The 17048-nt window shown below is 39.6% G+C and overlaps 1 pseudogene; it reads left to right on the top strand.

Moving 5' to 3' along the window:
- The first annotated feature begins 925 nt into the window (after positions 1-925).
- On the top strand, positions 926-9275 carry LOC128979034 (peptidylprolyl isomerase domain and WD repeat-containing protein 1-like; annotated as a pseudogene).
- The last annotated feature ends 7773 nt before the right edge of the window (positions 9276-17048 follow it).

Genomic DNA, 17048 nt, shown 5'->3' with positions numbered 1-17048 from the left:
CATTTATTGCTGTTACTTGCGTAGAAGAGTTGCTGTGTTGAAGAAATGCAGTATTGCCTCAAGTTAGCAAGTGTGAAGTTTTACCTGTTCACGAAAGTGTTTTCCAAGCTGCTTTGAAAAGGCCACATTATTGAATTTGTCAAGAAGAAACTTGGTTCTGCTGGAACCTACTTGGTTCTCTCCTTGCTGTCATTGCCAACCTACCAGAAAAGCGTTATCCTGGGTAGGCTTATTTGAGCACTTCAGCTTCAAACAGATCTGACACTGCCTGAAAGATATCAGCTTCTTGTGAGCAAGACACAGCTAGTAGCTTGAAGTATGTTTGGTCAGGTCTGCAGCTCTGTATTTGATCGCACTCTCACTGGTTGTGCTGGGCAAAACATCAGAGACAGCTGCCAGATTGTTTGGTTAAGGAGAACCCATCTCCAGCTAGAACTGGCACTGGGATGCAGAGAGCTGGAGGCATCTTGGGAACAAGAAGTAAGTGTTAGTGGGACACTCACTGTGCACACCCATTTTGAGGGGCTATCCAGATGCTGTGTGTAGGAAGGGCATATGATGTTATGCAACTTTTCGTGACAGTAATGCTCTAACAAATGTTTCTTTATTTTTCTTTCCCCACCCCCTGTTACTCTACATTCATTATATTTACTTCTGTGTGCTGATAAGAACCAAATTTCAGTCCTTTGAGGTTTACCTTTAATGAAGAAAACGATGACTAGGTGATCAACAACAATGCTTTAGGAACCTGTTCACTGTGCATCATCCTGTAATAAAAAAACAAACCAAACCAACAAAACCGAACAAAACCAACCCAACCAAACAAAACCAAAGAAATCCCCAAACCTTTTTGTTTACCAAGGGGAATGTTAAGGAAGACTGGAAGGCCCTTTCCCATCTCTACCCATTCTCATAAATGGCGGTCATGAGTATTTGCCTGGAAGTTAGTAATAGCAGTAATGAGGATAGGTTACTCAAAGCATCTCTCATGTATGACAGATGCAATGTGCAATCAAGATACATGACTGGTGAGTACAGAGCAGTGATGGATGGTTGCTTCATTTAAGCTGCAGTGAATAAAGCTCTGAGAAGGGCTGTCAGGCTTGCTTTTACATATGAGTGTTCTGCAGCCAGATGAAAGTAATTTTCTAAGAGCTGGCAATTGATAACAGGGTGTGCGCCAGTGGGCTCTATCCAGAGCTGAAGGTCTTTTCCACAGAGGCTGAGTGTGTTTTTGTCACCTTATGCTGCTCAAAGAATTAATGGGGTTTTTTTGTAACTGTTTGTTATCTGAAAGTTCTGTTATGCTATGAAGTGGTCTCTACAGCAAAGTGGATTAGAAGTCGATTAGAGCTGCGGTAAATTAAGGCTTTGCTTCAGACTTGTGCCGTTTGAACTTCCTGCAGTTCATAGTGCAGGTCTCCTTACCATTGAGCTTCTCCCAACCAGGAATCTGAGCATCTGAGGAAAAGAGGGGTTTGTAGGTGATAAGCTCATTTTAATATTTTTTTTCAAGTTCTGATGACTTGTACTGTAATATGGAAGAGTGTCCAGGAATCTGACCCCAAATGATTTTGTGGCATACAAATTCAAGTAAAGGCAGACAGTGAGGTAGCCCTAATCCTGAGGGGGCCTGCAATACAAGATAAATAAAACACCAGATACAATAACAGGGATATTACAATTTTCTTCTAACTTCACAACAGAAGGGAAAGAAGAACTCTGATTTATCCTGTTGGCATGCCAATATGCTGTCCTTTAATCCACATAAAAATTAAATTATGCTGGTGTTCTCTTTTCACACAATTACACACTATTTGCAGCCTAAAACTCACTGACATTTATATCAAAATTGCCAAATATTCAGTGGGGTTGTCTTGAGGTACTAGAATGTGTCCAGAGAAGGGCAATGAAGCTGGTGAGGGGCCTGGAACACAAACCCTATGAAGAGAGGCTGAAGGAGCTGGGGTTGTTTAGCCTGGTGAAGAGGAGGCTCAGGGGTGACCTCATTGCTGTCTACAACTATCTGAGGGGAGGTTGTAGGCAGGTGGGGGTTGGTCTCTTCTCCCAGGCAACCAGCAGCAGAACAAGAGGACACAGTCTCAAGTTGTGCCAAGGGAGGTATAGGCTGAATATTAGGAGGAATTTCTTCACAGAGAGGGTGATTGCCCATTGGAATGGGCTGCCCAGGGAGGTGGTGGTGTTGCCATCACTGGAGACGTTCAAGAGGAGACTGGATGAGGCATTTCGTGCCATGGTCTAGTTGATTGCTTAGGGCTGGGTGATCGATTGGACTGGATGATCTTGGAGTTCTCTTCCAACCTGGTTGATTCTATGATTCTAAGGCCTGTGAGTTAAATCCTTTCTCTTAGACATAGATGATGCAGGACCAGATCTGTGAGATGAATGAGCTGGCTGGTGGCAGAGTCTCTGGAGGCAACTACGTGTTGGGCTAAAACCACTAATGGAAGAAGTGATGATCTGAATTCAAACTACCACGCTGTGAAGGATGTAATTTGGGGACTGTGAAAACAACTAATTTTAAGATTATTGTGCTAGACCAAATGCTACTGTAAATACTATTAGATAGATGTATGGGTGAAGGGATATGTAATTCTGGTATGTCATTGAATGTTATATCAGAAAATACAGATTTTAGTGCAAATGCCAGGAGAAGGCCCTGCTAGTCTTGCGAACAAAAACTGCACTGAAATGTGACCAACTAGAGGATGAGATGGTTACTGCCAACTTGCAGTTTTATTAGGGTATCCATATCATAGAATCATAGAACATTAGGGGTTGGAAGGGACCTCTAGACATCATCTAGTCCAACTTCTCAGCCAAAGCAGGATCACCTAGGGCAAGCCACACAGAAATGCATCTGGGCAGGTTTTGAAAGCCTCCAGTGAAGGGAGATTCCTCAACCTCTCTGTGTAGCCTGTTCCAGTGCCTCATCACCCTCACAGTAAAGAAATTTCTCCTCATATTGAGGTGGAACTTTTTGTATTCCAGCTTATACCTATTATTCATTGTCCTATTGCTGAGCACCACCAAAAAGAAACTGCTATTAATATTGTTCTCCTGACGTGTGATTACGTGAGACACTCTTTTAGGATTGTTTTTTTAATTCGTGTAATTATTCTTAAGCACATCTAGTTCTTAAGGAGAAAATCTAAAATGTACTGTGTGAATACAAGTTGCTCAGAAAATAGAGGGCAAATAAAGAATTAGAAGGGGTTGTTGCTTTGGTTTGGTTTGTTTCTTAGAGACACTGATATTTTTAGGCAACTGCCCTGAATTTATAGACACTGATTTAACATTTTTTGAATTGTTCAGCTTTTCCCTAGCCTGGTTCTGAGAAACCTTTGAAAGACAAGTCACATAAACATGCAGAATTTGGCCTGTCATGTGCTGTTCTCTGATCTGATTTTGCTGCATTTCATAGGAATCCTCATTCCTACCTAGGGAGAGTGAAGCACAGTTTGGAAGCTGGTGATGAGCTGGCCACAGTATCAAAGGTTAGAAAGGCTTCCCTTCCTTCCTGAAATGCAAGATGACAGCAACAGAAATTAGAGAGGAAGAGTTAGGAAAAAAAAGGGAAATAAAAAGATCTTGTTATACATTCTGAATACCACTATGCTATATACATTCTGAATACCACTATGCTATTCCTTGGCTGCTATCTTCTAATTATTAAAACATACTGTTGGCTAATACATGTGTTTTATTTCCAAGGGGTTTGCACAGAATTATTCACATTTATGCGTTTTGCATCTCATAAGCATAGATATGAATAATAATGACAGACACTGGATTGTCCCAATCAGCTTAATGACATTCAAATGCGTTCTTCAATACAAATCAACAGTTAGCAGTAGTTTCTGGAAATGGGGCTTTGATTTGGATCAACATTACTCAGGTTAGATGTTACAAGATATTGATGGTGTTGTCTTTAGCTCTTTTGGTTGGGAATACACATAGTAGGCATGGCAGTTATAATATTGGTCATTACAAGACCTATGACTCTCACCTCTTAGCACAAGCAATTAGAGGAATATTAGTCTGTTACTCTGTGCAAGACATGGTAATTCTGGCTGTGGAAAAACTGATAACCTCAAATGGACCTGAACACTTGGTTGTCTTTCAGCACTTACATTGAGAGTATGGGTTGGATTAAAAGTACAATTTCAGGAGCCTTTCTGTCTTGAACTCCCACTTGTTGGGTGTGGGATACACTATTTTTCTCAGTGTATTACTCTGATCCATCCTTCCTTGATGCCTTGATATTCCTTCTGGAAGTCGCCTAACAACACCATCATTTATTCAGATTAAAATAACAATTAAACAAGGAACCCCACTAGCTTCCATATGTATACTCTTCCCCACAAAAGAGGAAAAAAAAAGAAAAAAGAAAAAAAGCCCAAATACAAGGTATCTGCTTTAAGGACACAATTAAGCTTCTGGAGAGTCACACCAGAACAGAGCTATCCTTGTTTATTGGAAACAAATCTAAACAGCTATGATTAAGTATCCCCTTGGTTGAAACTGTTAACACCTATTGGGGTTGCTTTGCTGTTCCCCACCTGGCAGGAGAGCTGGTCCCTTCTCTCTCAGGCAAGCATCCTTGCCAAATAATTTATCCTGGCTCCAAATCTGTTCCCCAGCAGTGCCTGGCTGTGTGACTGGGCCTTCAGGCAGGGCATGGGGTGCTGGGGCACCAGGCTGGCTGCAGCACACACTCCTGGGTAAAGGTGGGAAAGTTGCTCTCTCCCTCTTACTGCATCACAGAATCATTCAGGTTGGAAAAGACCCTTAAGATCGTTGAGTCCAGCTGTTAACCTGACAGTACCAACTCTATCAGTAACTCATATTTCTAAGCACCATGTCTAGACATTTTAAAAATACCTCAAGGGATGGTGACATCCCACTTTGTGCTCTGCGAACTGAGGACTGCCATCCCTCCCACATTTAGTGGTCTACACATGGTGAGAGTTCCAGATCATCACAGCCAGTACAAGAATTCATATATTTTTACAGCTCAGTATCAGGTAAGATAAGGTCTTAGAGATGGTATCTGATCCTCTGGTAATGCACATACACATGCAGAACTAGGAAGTGAGAGACAGCAAATGTCTCACTCTCATATGAAAAACCACAGTGAAACCGAGCTGCACTGGCACTGTCAAATAAAAAGAGAACCTTACCATTGGAGTGGAAAAAACCGAACTGTCAAACTCAATTCCCCTTTTGGGTGCTCAAACACAGGATTGTAAGGAGCTGAAGATGCCATTGCCCAAGTGGTTCCCTGGGCTTTCTGGGGTACACAAGCTGTGTAGGATGCTTGGCTCACTCTAATGGCTCTGTGAGGAGCCTTTGCAAATCCACTCATTTCCCCCTGAACACTGGGATTAGAATCACAGAACTGGATGTGCCCAAGAGATGCTACTTTATATTCCCACCATGAAGTTTTTTATAAAAGGACTATCTATAGATCTAAGTCTAACCATACTTCACCATGTCAAGACCCGGCTGCTCTTTCCTGCTGGTTGATTTGTCCTGTGACAGCTATAAGAGAGGCTAATGAAAAATAAGAAGAAGGTACTCACCATCTTAGTAACCATATTTCACAGTGTGGTTCTGAAACTGTTTGTTTTCTTAACTTCCTGAGGTCAATAATGATGGGAGATAGATGTCACCCATGTGCTTTTTTTGGAAAAATAGCAATGGTCAGGATTTAGGTTAGTGAAGAGTGTTATGGGAAGGCAAATAAATTAAAACAAAACCAAGCCAACTTGTTTGGGACATGGTAAGGATTTAAAAAATCTCAATTCAGGATGCTTATTAGACAAAGTCTTCAGACCATTCAATTAATTTATGATTTCTTTCAGAACTGGATAAAGAACACATGAGTATTCAGAAGTATGTGGGGTTTTTGAAAAATTAATATTAGGGCTTTCTTGATATCAAATATGGCTACAGACAGATTTCCATCTCTTCCAGGGGCTTTTGATCTCAGCTTAGTAAGAAATCTTTTTAATATTCCTCAAGTACTGGAAATGCACTCATTTCAGATACCAGTTGAGCACTTGAAGACCTGAATTATTAGGGCAGCAGTCTACCAAAGAGTCTAAAAAGAGTCTAAAAGCCAAGAGGTTTTAAACAAAATACTTCCATTTAGATGTTTGACTAATTCAAGCAGTGAAAAGGCAATAATATTTTTTAGCATTTATATAATATCTTCATTCCCAGCTCCAAAATACTTCCCAAATAAGGATAAACATCCTCATTTTACAGATGAGGAAGCATGACACGATTTACTTATATTTAAGCATAAGGCTAAAGACCCAGGGCCAGCTGCTAGCAGGGCTAAGGAGGAGTGCAGGTTTCTTTGCTCTACAGTGTCAAGTCTGGGGAGAAGCAAGTTGTGGGCAGAAGGGATGCCTGTAGCTGTTCTGAGTCCCTGTGACTCCAGCAGCTTTAAAGCCCAAATAACTTTGGCTTAACTAACCTTGTAGCTGCTGGATTGAAGCACCATCCAGCTGGAAGTGATTCCCTCCCTGTGGTGCAAGGTACTAGATGGATGGTGATGGTCTGTGTTGTGTTTCAGCAGCAGTGCCTTAGCTGTGTTTGATTCAGTGCCTGTGCTGTATTCCTCTTGTGTGTGATTAGCTGTGGGATTTGTCAGACGATACCCACTGGCTTTCCTGGCAGTGATGTGGACTGGTCCTCCTTAGCTGGGAGCACAGAATAACCTGCTTCTGGCAATAATAAAGAGCAAGGTGATGCTCCCTCCACTGCTGCAGTTTCCTGGCTGTTTCATGCAGCACGTTTGTGTGATACTCAGTGCTGGCTAGTGATGAAAAAGAAATTAACTGGAAGGAAAGAATATGACAAAAATGAATGGTATGGTGTAACAGAAACTGGTTACAATGCATGAGCTGCCAATATGGAACAGTTATGCTTAAAAATGCTGAACAGATGGCATAGGACAATGCAAAGATTGTTTAGCATTACCCTGAGGTATTGTGAAATATTTTCAGAGGTGTGAGAATGTAGTGAGATTTTTCCAAAGAGGTCTTCTGGGACTGCTCACACCCCCCAGCATACTGGCAAGCACTGGGAGACAAATTGAAACTAATAGCTAGGCAGGTGAGACCAACAGTATCTGCACTCATGTTGTTAAAATGAGGCTTTAGTAATACAGAGTGGGACAGTGCTGTATATTTGATAGCTATTCTTGTTGCTATTACAAGTAATTTGTTTTATGCAGACATTGGAAAAGATAAATTACTAGTAGCAGAGGCAATTAATATGTTAGGCAGAAACACCGCAGCTCTTCTTTCAAATGCCAATGTTCCTACACAGGAAAATTTACAATGAGCTGTGAAGCTATGGCAGCCATTTCAGAGTGCCAGAAATTAAGGCATTTGGTAGATTTAAACCAAAATTGAACAGGCTACTAATTTTTGAAAACAAAACCAAACCTTTAATTGTGCCAAGTGGTTGGTTGCACAAATATTGAAAAAAAAGTTAATGACACTGGATTTGATAACATTAATTTCTAAATTACATTAAAATAATTAAATAGAAAATACTACTTCTTTCTTGACTTCTGTCTGAAAGTATAAAACATAAATTGTCAAATATTTGCATGTGGTTTTTGTGGGAACAGCTCAAGAGTGTTTTCACTTAAAAGAAAAAAATGTTCTGACTTTCTGTAAATTATACTGGCTTGGGATGTAATGATGTTGCAGAAGTGCTTTCTGTTTTGTTAGTATAAAGAAATTTTCATAGGTTGTATGTCATATTTCGGGTTTTCCTGTTTTTCACAAAATCAGCAGGTGGCACGTGCAAGCAAACTGTATCTTCTGATTTTGCAAAAATTGCCAAGAAGGTATATGGGAGACCTGCAGTTTGTTCCAGTGTTAAACTTGGCAAGAAAAAAATTGCCTGCAAAAATCAAGGCTTACTTATTAGATTAGACACTTTTCCTTTTTCAGTACGCAGTAAACTCCATACTTACCCCTCTTGCTCAGATATGACTGAACCCTGTCTACAAAGTAATAGTGTCTTCTGATAAATCTGGAATGATTGAGTACTGGATTGGTACTCCTCACGAATATAAATTTCCCAAGAATGTGAACTGGGAGTACAAAACAGATACTGATCTATATGAATTTGCTAAATGCAAGGCTTACCCATCCAGTTTAAGTTTTTCACCTGATGGCAAGAAAATGGCCACTCTTTGGTCTGACAGAAAAGTTAGAATTTTCCATTTTCTTACTGGGAAGCTCATGAGAGTCTTCAATGAATCTCTGAGTATGTTTACTGAACTTCAGCAGATGAGACATGGAGTTTGGCTGATGTATGGCAGTTGAGCTTGAGCTGGAGAAAGTGGATGCAGTAAGATTAATTAATACAGTTTTTGATGAAACTGGACACTTCATTCTGTATGGAACAATGTTGGGCTTTAAGGTCATAAGTGTTGAGACTAACAGGTGTATTCGTATCTTGGGAAAACAAGAGAACATCAGAGTGATGCAACCAGCATTGTTCCAAGGAGTAGCAAAGAAACATTGTGCTGCAATCACTATAGAGATGAAGGCATCTGAAAATCCTGTTCTCCAGAATATCCAGTCAGATCCTACGGTAATCTGCACTGCTTTAAACAAAAAAACAGGGTTTGTATGTTTACTAAATGTGAACCAGAAGATACAAAGAGTGCAGATCATGACAGAGATGTATTTAATGAGAAACCTTCCAAAGAAGAGGTCATGGCAGCCACTCAAGCTGAAGGTCCCAAAAGAGTTTCAGACAGTGCCATTATCCACACAAGCATGAGAGATATTCTTATTAAGCTTTTTCCTTTTGAGTGCCCCAAAACAGTAGAAAACTTCTGCGTACACAGCAGAAATGGTTATTACAACAGACACATATTTCACTGTATCATCAAGGGTTTCATGGTTCAGACTGGTGACCCAACTGTTACAGGAATGGGAGGTGAAAGTATTTGGAGAAGAGAATTTGAAGATGAGTTTCATTCGACTTTAGGACATGACAGACCATATACTCTCAGCATGGCTAATGCAGGACCAAATGCTCATTTTTTTATAACAGTGATTCCAACTCCATGGCTAGACAACAAGCACAGTGTGTTTGGATGGATGACTAAAGGAATGGAAGTTGTTCAGAGAATCTCATATGTAAAAGTCAATCCCAAAACTGACAAGCCCTATGAGGATATCAGCATCATTAATATCACAGAAAACAGATGAAGGTTCCAGCTAAAAGTTTAGCTTCCAGTGGACAAAAATAAAAAGCTCAGTTCCAGAAAAACCTTGGCACTGTAGGACCCAAAGAAGGATCTAGAAAGAACAGAAACATTTTTTATAATTTCCAGACATAAGAATTGCCAGGGCAAAGCAATCACAAGTTGTACTATTTTTACTGTACCTAAAGTGCCCTAAGATTGTATTTCCTGTAATTTTGTATTTTGAAGTAAAAACACCTGGATGTTTCTTACAAAGTCGGCTATTTTTCTTGCATGTCTTCTATGCAAAACTGAAGATAAAACCCCACACCATGCCTCATGATAATGTTTGTAAAATATGATCAAGGTATAATTTGGAAATTGTTCATGTTATTTCCATCTTTTGTAACTACTTACAGGCTCTACAAAAAATTTATGGGTGATAGGTTGGACTTGATGATGTTGAAGGTCTTTTCCAATCTGCTTAATTCTGTAATTGTGTGAATTCTGCCTAGGCAGGTGGTTGAGTCACTAACCCTGGATGTGTTTAAAGGTCATTTGGATGTGGTGCTTGGCGATATAGTTTAGGGGTGAACCTTGTAGAGTAGAGTTATCAGTTGGAATTGGTGATCCTGAGGGTCTTTTCCAACTTTATTTCTGCGATTCTGTGATTCTGTGACAAAGACATGAAGTGTCTCCTGGTGCTCCCTGGAGACAGACTAAGTTCTTCCTTGAATTCATTCCTATGGGAACTGCATGCAAAAAATATTTTAACAGGTTTTAATGAAGTAAAGTAAATGCTGAAAATGTTGTGGGATTGTTTGGGGGTTCTGTTGTTGTTGCCCCCCCCAAAAAAAACCCAAACCAAGCAAAACAAACATAATGATGATGACAATAATAAATTAATAAGTATTACTAAATAATAAAACATCATCATCATCATCATCATCATCATCAATAATGCCTCCAGAAAAATCAAAGACTGTTGTATGCTTATTTAATTTATGCTGAAAGTTTTCAGGAACTGTTTTGGCTCTGTCAGGTCTCCTACCCACCTCCTCTCTTCAGGAAACATCTCAAGTATCCTTTTTTTTCCCACGATTGATTCATAAGCCTGTGTTATTGTTTATAAATCTTACAACTCTCAACAGGAATATACAATTCCATGAATTTCTGTTTGCATTGTATTTTTAAAGTATACACTTGTAAAATTAGCCACTTGTTCTAGGCAAGAAGAAACCTTCCCCATGAATTGTAGATTGGGACAGAGCCTGAAATTCCTTTATTTTATGACTCTCCATGACAATGTGGTTTGGGGGTAGACTCTAGTGAAAGCCTGTGCCCTGGAGGAGGATTTCATGCCTACAGAGCACTGGCATGAACTGACTGGGGCACTGTAACCACATCCCTCCTGGGATCCTCTTTGAGCTCTCGGCTGCCCTCCAGAGCTTGGGGAGGCTCCTCTAACCCAGACTTCAGTATTTATAGGGCACAAAATATTTCCTCTTATTCACAAGGAGAACTTTTGTCCGCTTTACTCTGTAGCCTTTGAAACCTGCGTTTCCTAGTAGCTCTCTTCATATAGACACAAGAATCCAAACAACCCCTAGGACTACCACATTTCTTATCTTGCAGTGCCCTCTGAGAGCTCCCTAAATAGTCTCATGTAGAGCCACTTCCCTCCAACATCTGATTTACTGCTGCTCTTCTTCCCGTTGTTACAGTAATAATAATAATAATAATAATAATAATAATAATAATAATAATAATAATAACAACAACAATAAATAGGAGGTGGTTCCATTTAACATGTCTCTCCTCTGGGAGGTGGGTGGCCTGGCTACACAAGTGCCAGGGTTGATGTCTGACAGACAGGTGAGGAAGTCAATGGGACAACACTTTGCATCATCTTTTGCCTTTCTTTTTTTTTTCCCTTCCTCCCCAGAGTTATCTCACCCTCTGTTTATGGTATTTTAAAACCAGGCTTCTAACATATTTTTGTGAGAGAAAGACTGCCCATATATCACCTTTTTTTTGGAGGGTAAAATACTCCATTGAATTAGATGATGAAAAGAAATAGCCAAACAATGTCAAAATGAAACATGGACATTTAAGCAGAGCTTTGTCACTGAACTAATTTTTTAATAGCTTAAAAAAAAAAGGCACAGGAAGAAAAAAAGATATTTTTTCAAATGAAAACAAAAACCCCCAAACCTAAAAAAGTACAGTGCATCCAGGAGAAAAGGCAGCTGAGGAGACCTCTACTGTAAAGCTTCATCTGTAATGCTTGATCTCACCATGGCTGCAGGCACTTAGTGTCCATAAAATTGAATCAAGCTTTAAATTATAGAGAATTAAACGGCCCTTTATCTGATTCTTCCCTGTTTTACACCAGGGTACACAAGTAGTATGGCTGATGTTAGCAGGGCCAAAATCCAGCAGCCAAGACTAAATTCTTCCTTGTGTTACATTTCTGCTTTTGTTGAATAATACAGCTGTGAATGTTTTTAAAAATTAAATCAGCAAATTAAGATAGCAATTGTTTCTCATAAAATAAACTATACCCTTTACTCCTGACAATGCATATGAGGGAATTAATCTCAACCAGGCAGAGGCTTTTTTAGTTGGTTAACTTTTGGATATGGTAAATAACCACGTTGGAGTGAATGCAATAAACAAAGGCAAATGTATGCTTCATCTTTACAAGCTGAATTCTTAAAGCTGAAAAGGTATTGTGGTGAGTTGAAATTACCCCCCAACTAATTTGGAGAATTACCCCCAAAAATAAAATTGCCAGACTAGCTTAGTTGGAAGCAAATGAAGCTATATTTACAAGCACACTAAAATCTAGAAATATGAAATGCAGTGAATATGTACAAAATATACAATATTTACATGTATTTACAATTTATATAAACAGAAGAACCCCCTGTGTGCGAGGCTGGCAAGGTGTATGTATGTGGCTTGTAATCCAACTCTGAAACTCTTGTGTGGCCCCTGACATGGAATATTAGGATTTAGACATGGTATTTCAAGGTTTTCAACTTCTCCATTTTTTTACTCATTTACTGTTATAAATAGATGGCTTCCCAGAGCAATGGCTGTGAAGTGTAGGAAGAGGTGCCTACTCTTTCTCCTCACCCCTACTGACTTGTTTAGATCAGGGTTCCAGAGCCATGTTGATAACGGTAATTTCAGCCCAATTTTAGGCTATGTCCAGAGAAGAAAGTGAGTGAAAGCCCTAATTTTTCTATTTGTGGATTTACAGTGTGCTGCTTATTTTGGATCACCTCTGTGGGCAGCTTGGAGACACTCTTTCATTACTAACCACGCTGCAGTCATCATGACATCTTGTAGTGGAGTGCAAATAACATTTATTTTTCAGGCAAAATATAGACCTAGTGGTTTCCTGATGTTGTGCTATTACTTTTTTTGAAGATTTTTTTTTTTTTTTACGATATTGAACCCACGTCTGGAGTATTTTCCTGGTATGGCAGAGTGGCTGGTGGCAGGGTGGTGAGGCTGCTGTGCGCCAGCTGTGCTTGGGGTACATTAGATTTTTTGAAAAGCCCATTGCTTCCTTTCCAGCCCTCTCATTGGTGGTGTGTGAACTGGGGATCTTGGAAATACTGGATTTGGCTACCTCTGTACTACACACTCAACTAAGCCATGGTCTGATTATCCATATGATCAGAAATCAGCCTGGTGGCAAAGGATCTGGGGGTGCTGGTGGATGGCAGGCTGAATATGAACCAGCAGTGTGCCCAGGTAGCCAAAAAGGCCAATGGCACCCTGGCCTGTATCAAAAACAGTGTCCAGCAGGAGTAGGGAAGTGATTGTGCCCCTGTACTCAGCCCTGATGAGGCCACAGCTTGAGTACTGTGTTCAGTTCTGGGCACCACAGTATAGGAAACACATTGAGGTCCTGGAGCATGTCCAACGAAGAGCAACAAGGCTGGTGAGGAGTTTGGAGGACATGTGGCTAAGGGAGATGGAGTTGTTTAGTCTGGAGAAGAGAAGGCTAAGGGGAGATTTTATTGCTCTCTACAACTACCTGAAAGGAGGTTGTAGTGAGGCTGATGTTGGTCTATTCTCCCCCGTAGCTAGTGATAGGATGAAAAGAAATGGATTGAAGTTGCACCAGGGGAGGTTTAGACTAGACGTTAGGAAAAGCTTCTTTACTGAGAGTGGTGAGGCATCAGAACAGGCTGCCCAGGGTGGAGTTGCTATCCCTGGAGATGTTCGAGATGTGGCACACATAGATGTGGCACTTCAAGATGTAGTTTAGTGGTCATGGTAGTTGGGTTGCAGTTGGACTCAATGGTCTTAAAGGTCTTTTCCAACCTTTATGATTCTATATGGGATTCTCACTGGCCTGTGATAAGCACTGAAGTATATCAGAGGAACTTTTGGGAAGGATATGTTAGCTGGCCAGGCACAATGCTAAGAGTTTACCTAGTTGGAGGGTAGCCCAGGATGCACAAACTGCCTTGGCCTGCCCCTGACCAGCCAGCCATGTGTCTAGGCAACAGGCTACAGGCACAAGTTGCTAAAACTGAGATGATGGAAGCCTGAGAGTACTCTACTCCAGCAAATGTAGACAATATCAGATGTCAAAAGTTCTTTTGTCTAGTGCTGTTGTATCATTCAGTTGCTTTAAAATACAAGAGGAAGAAAAATTTATGCCTGCTTCAGTATATAAAGGAAAATTCAACTAATGCAGACTTTTATATTACAAAATTCTTCACACAGTCAAATTATTTATGTACATGTACAGAACACACGTCACAAATATGTTAAGTTTGTTTTCTTGTTTGAATGCTGAGTTTAGGCTCTGCTTTGAACCGTGTAGTCTGAAAAACTGAAAAACTACCAGACGTAGCAAATATGTATCAATATTATTCCAGCTTCTAGATTATTTATGCATAATATATATATGTGTGTATACATTCGTACATATTGATTTATACATATATAAATATATAATATATATATATGTTTAGACAGGTTATATATAATTGATTTGGGCCATATTCCAAACTGATACAATATTGGTCTTGTTTTAGTGAATGCTGTGCAATAGTAATTAAGGATCTAGCTTTTTTAATATTAAACTGTCAAAATATATGCTTAACTTCACACATTCATCAGACTCACTGCTGCACACAGATTATGAAATAAAATATGTGTACCAGGCCTTAATTTAAGTAAAAAAAAGCCTGGATTACTTGGTCCAGAGTGTTTCTTTGTGGAGCTTTCCCATTTTTTGTTAAAGATAACGTTCTTTGCTATAAATGCAACTGTTCCAAAGACAATGAAAAAACAGAAAGAACTCAAGGAAAAAAAAAGAAAAAGCAGAAGCAGGGGAAACCAGATTAAAAAGGAAACAAAATATTCCTCAAAATTCAAACCAGGATGATACTACTTTGCAGGCTGTGAATGTTTTGGACTGATATGTGTGTGCATGTGTATATACATATATGTGCACACATAAAAAACCCCACAAAGACAACTAAATAGTAGCCCCAAACATGCATACTTCTGTATCTGCCAGAAAGGAAAGGAGTTTTGTTAATGTGTGACTTGGTAAGATGTTAGACATGTTTAGATATTTTTTATAAATATGTACATGGTTTACTGGGGGTACTGAAGGGCATAGCAAAAAAAAAATCTGTCTGTATCAACTCTGCCTTTAGTCTGATTCAGTGATTAGGATTTTCATAGCAAAATTTGGAAAATGGTTGAAAAAATTTGTAAAAATACAATAAAAGCTGTTAGTTTTTTAGAGAGACCCTGGGATGAAGTTCTGTGCCTGTGGTGCTTTGGTGCTATAGTAGTAAGCACATTTGTTCCCTGAAAGGCTGCAGCATATCCTGTTGTGCATTTATACCTGCAAAAGCAGGTATAAATTTTTCTAATTTGTTCCATGTTTACAACTGAATCTGCTAAGAAGATCTGTGCATAGAGAGAGGAGAAAGAAAGTGTTTAGTGGGGAGAAGGGAGAGTTTGCAACAAAGAAGCACTATCAGCTAGAGGACAGACACTGCAGCTTTTGAGTGCTGAGTGTAAGGGAGTGGGATGGAAAACTGAAGGCCAACGCATCTTCTTTCACTGGAAATCACACAGTGTAGGCAATAATCCTTCCAGTCGCTTGTAACTGTGCTGCCCTTGGACTGTACATTTTCCCTGTGGTCACAACAGGCAGAAAACATGAAATCAGTTAATTAGCCTTTCAGATGGAAGTACTTTAATCTGATGATAAAAATCAGCAATTGGGAAGGGCAGAATGAAGCAAATGTAATGCCTAATAATTTTTTTTTTTGGGGGGGGCAGTATGTGATTAGATCTCACTGGGTTTTTCTTACTGATACAATATTATTTGGGGAATTCAATCAATGTATTACATATCTTTCAAGGATTCTGGTGGTCTTTGTAAACTGCTTCTCTTAAAATGATGAATTACTGATCTACCACTCTGGGCTAGTTGGCCCTGCACTCTTATGTGGCGCAGACAGATGAAGCATGTAATACTATTCCTACTTTCTTTTGTACACTTTTCCTTGGCTTGCTGGCAAAAGCCCTCTGGTGCCAGTTCTCACATCCCAGCTGTTGTGCATTTATCTTATTATGAGACAAATACTTTATCATCCTATAACTCCTTTTGGAACAGAGCTGCAGGGTAGACAATATTTGTGGGAAAATTTGTGGAGTCTGGCAGCGTTTTCTGATATGCTACAGGATGAAGTGGTTCGTCTCCTTGTCATTTAGAAAGGTCACATAGAGACAGACATTTGGCTAAAGACCACCAAAAATACTTTGCTGATTCCAGTTTATGCATGTTCTTATTTAGAGGCAGCAGCAGCACAGGCATCGTGCACTCAGGGATATGGATTCTCCTCATCTGATGATGCATTTCTGTTTGGAATACGAACACGCTTCCCATGCTGTAGCTGCTTACAGCCTCACGTCTGTCACTGTAATTGCCTTCTGATGGCTACCTGTGTTTCCTCATCCATTTCCCCCATTTTCAGTGAAACTTGAAACCAGGTGAAACTTGCTCCGTTTCAGATTTCACTTCCAAATTGAAATTCAAAGCTCAAAGTAGCCCCAGGTCTTCCAAGGTTCACCAGCCCCTTGTCAGCCTAGGACTCAGACACATACTAATGTAAGCCAGTTTAGGGCAATATGTGGAAATAATGTGACTCAATTTTTTTTCTCATTGCTTTTGTCCACTCTTGCCTTTAAAAAAATCCATTTCCTTATTATATTTCTCCTTCCTATTTGTGTATTCTCTGTCTGATAGAACATATTGATTGTATTATTGCATAAAAGGCTTGAGATGTGTTAGGTACAGGACAAACACATATTTTGTGATAGGTGGTATAACAATAGAAGCTAAAATGTGTGACAGAAATGCTGTGAATAAGAGAAAACTTGTCATGAGAGAAGTTTTGTTTGGATGAAAATAAACAGATATGTCTAATTGGGCACAAAGTCCACACACACATATTATGTTTGGTTACTTAAAAAAGTAGAGGTGTGGTTGGCTGGTGGGTTTTTTTATTTGTTTGGGTCGTTTCATTTTTTTTTTCTTATTTCTTTTTTCTTTTTTCTTTTTTTTTTTTTAAGAAGCAATACCAACAGTAGATTACTTTGGATAATCTTGAAATTTCTCTGTTCCTATGCCAGCCTTTCAACCCATCCACCTCCTAGGTGCATATTAGAGTTTCCTTAATATAAGTTCTAGCTTATGTCTGCTTGACTCCCATAGGAATATTCACACAGTTGGAAAAACAAG

This window comes from Indicator indicator, chromosome 2 (genome assembly GCF_027791375.1).
Source record: "Indicator indicator isolate 239-I01 chromosome 2, UM_Iind_1.1, whole genome shotgun sequence".
Classification (NCBI taxonomy): domain Eukaryota; kingdom Metazoa; phylum Chordata; class Aves; order Piciformes; family Indicatoridae; genus Indicator; species Indicator indicator.
The sequence above is the reverse complement of the archived record's forward strand: the minus strand, read 5'-3'. Positions and strand labels throughout refer to the sequence as shown.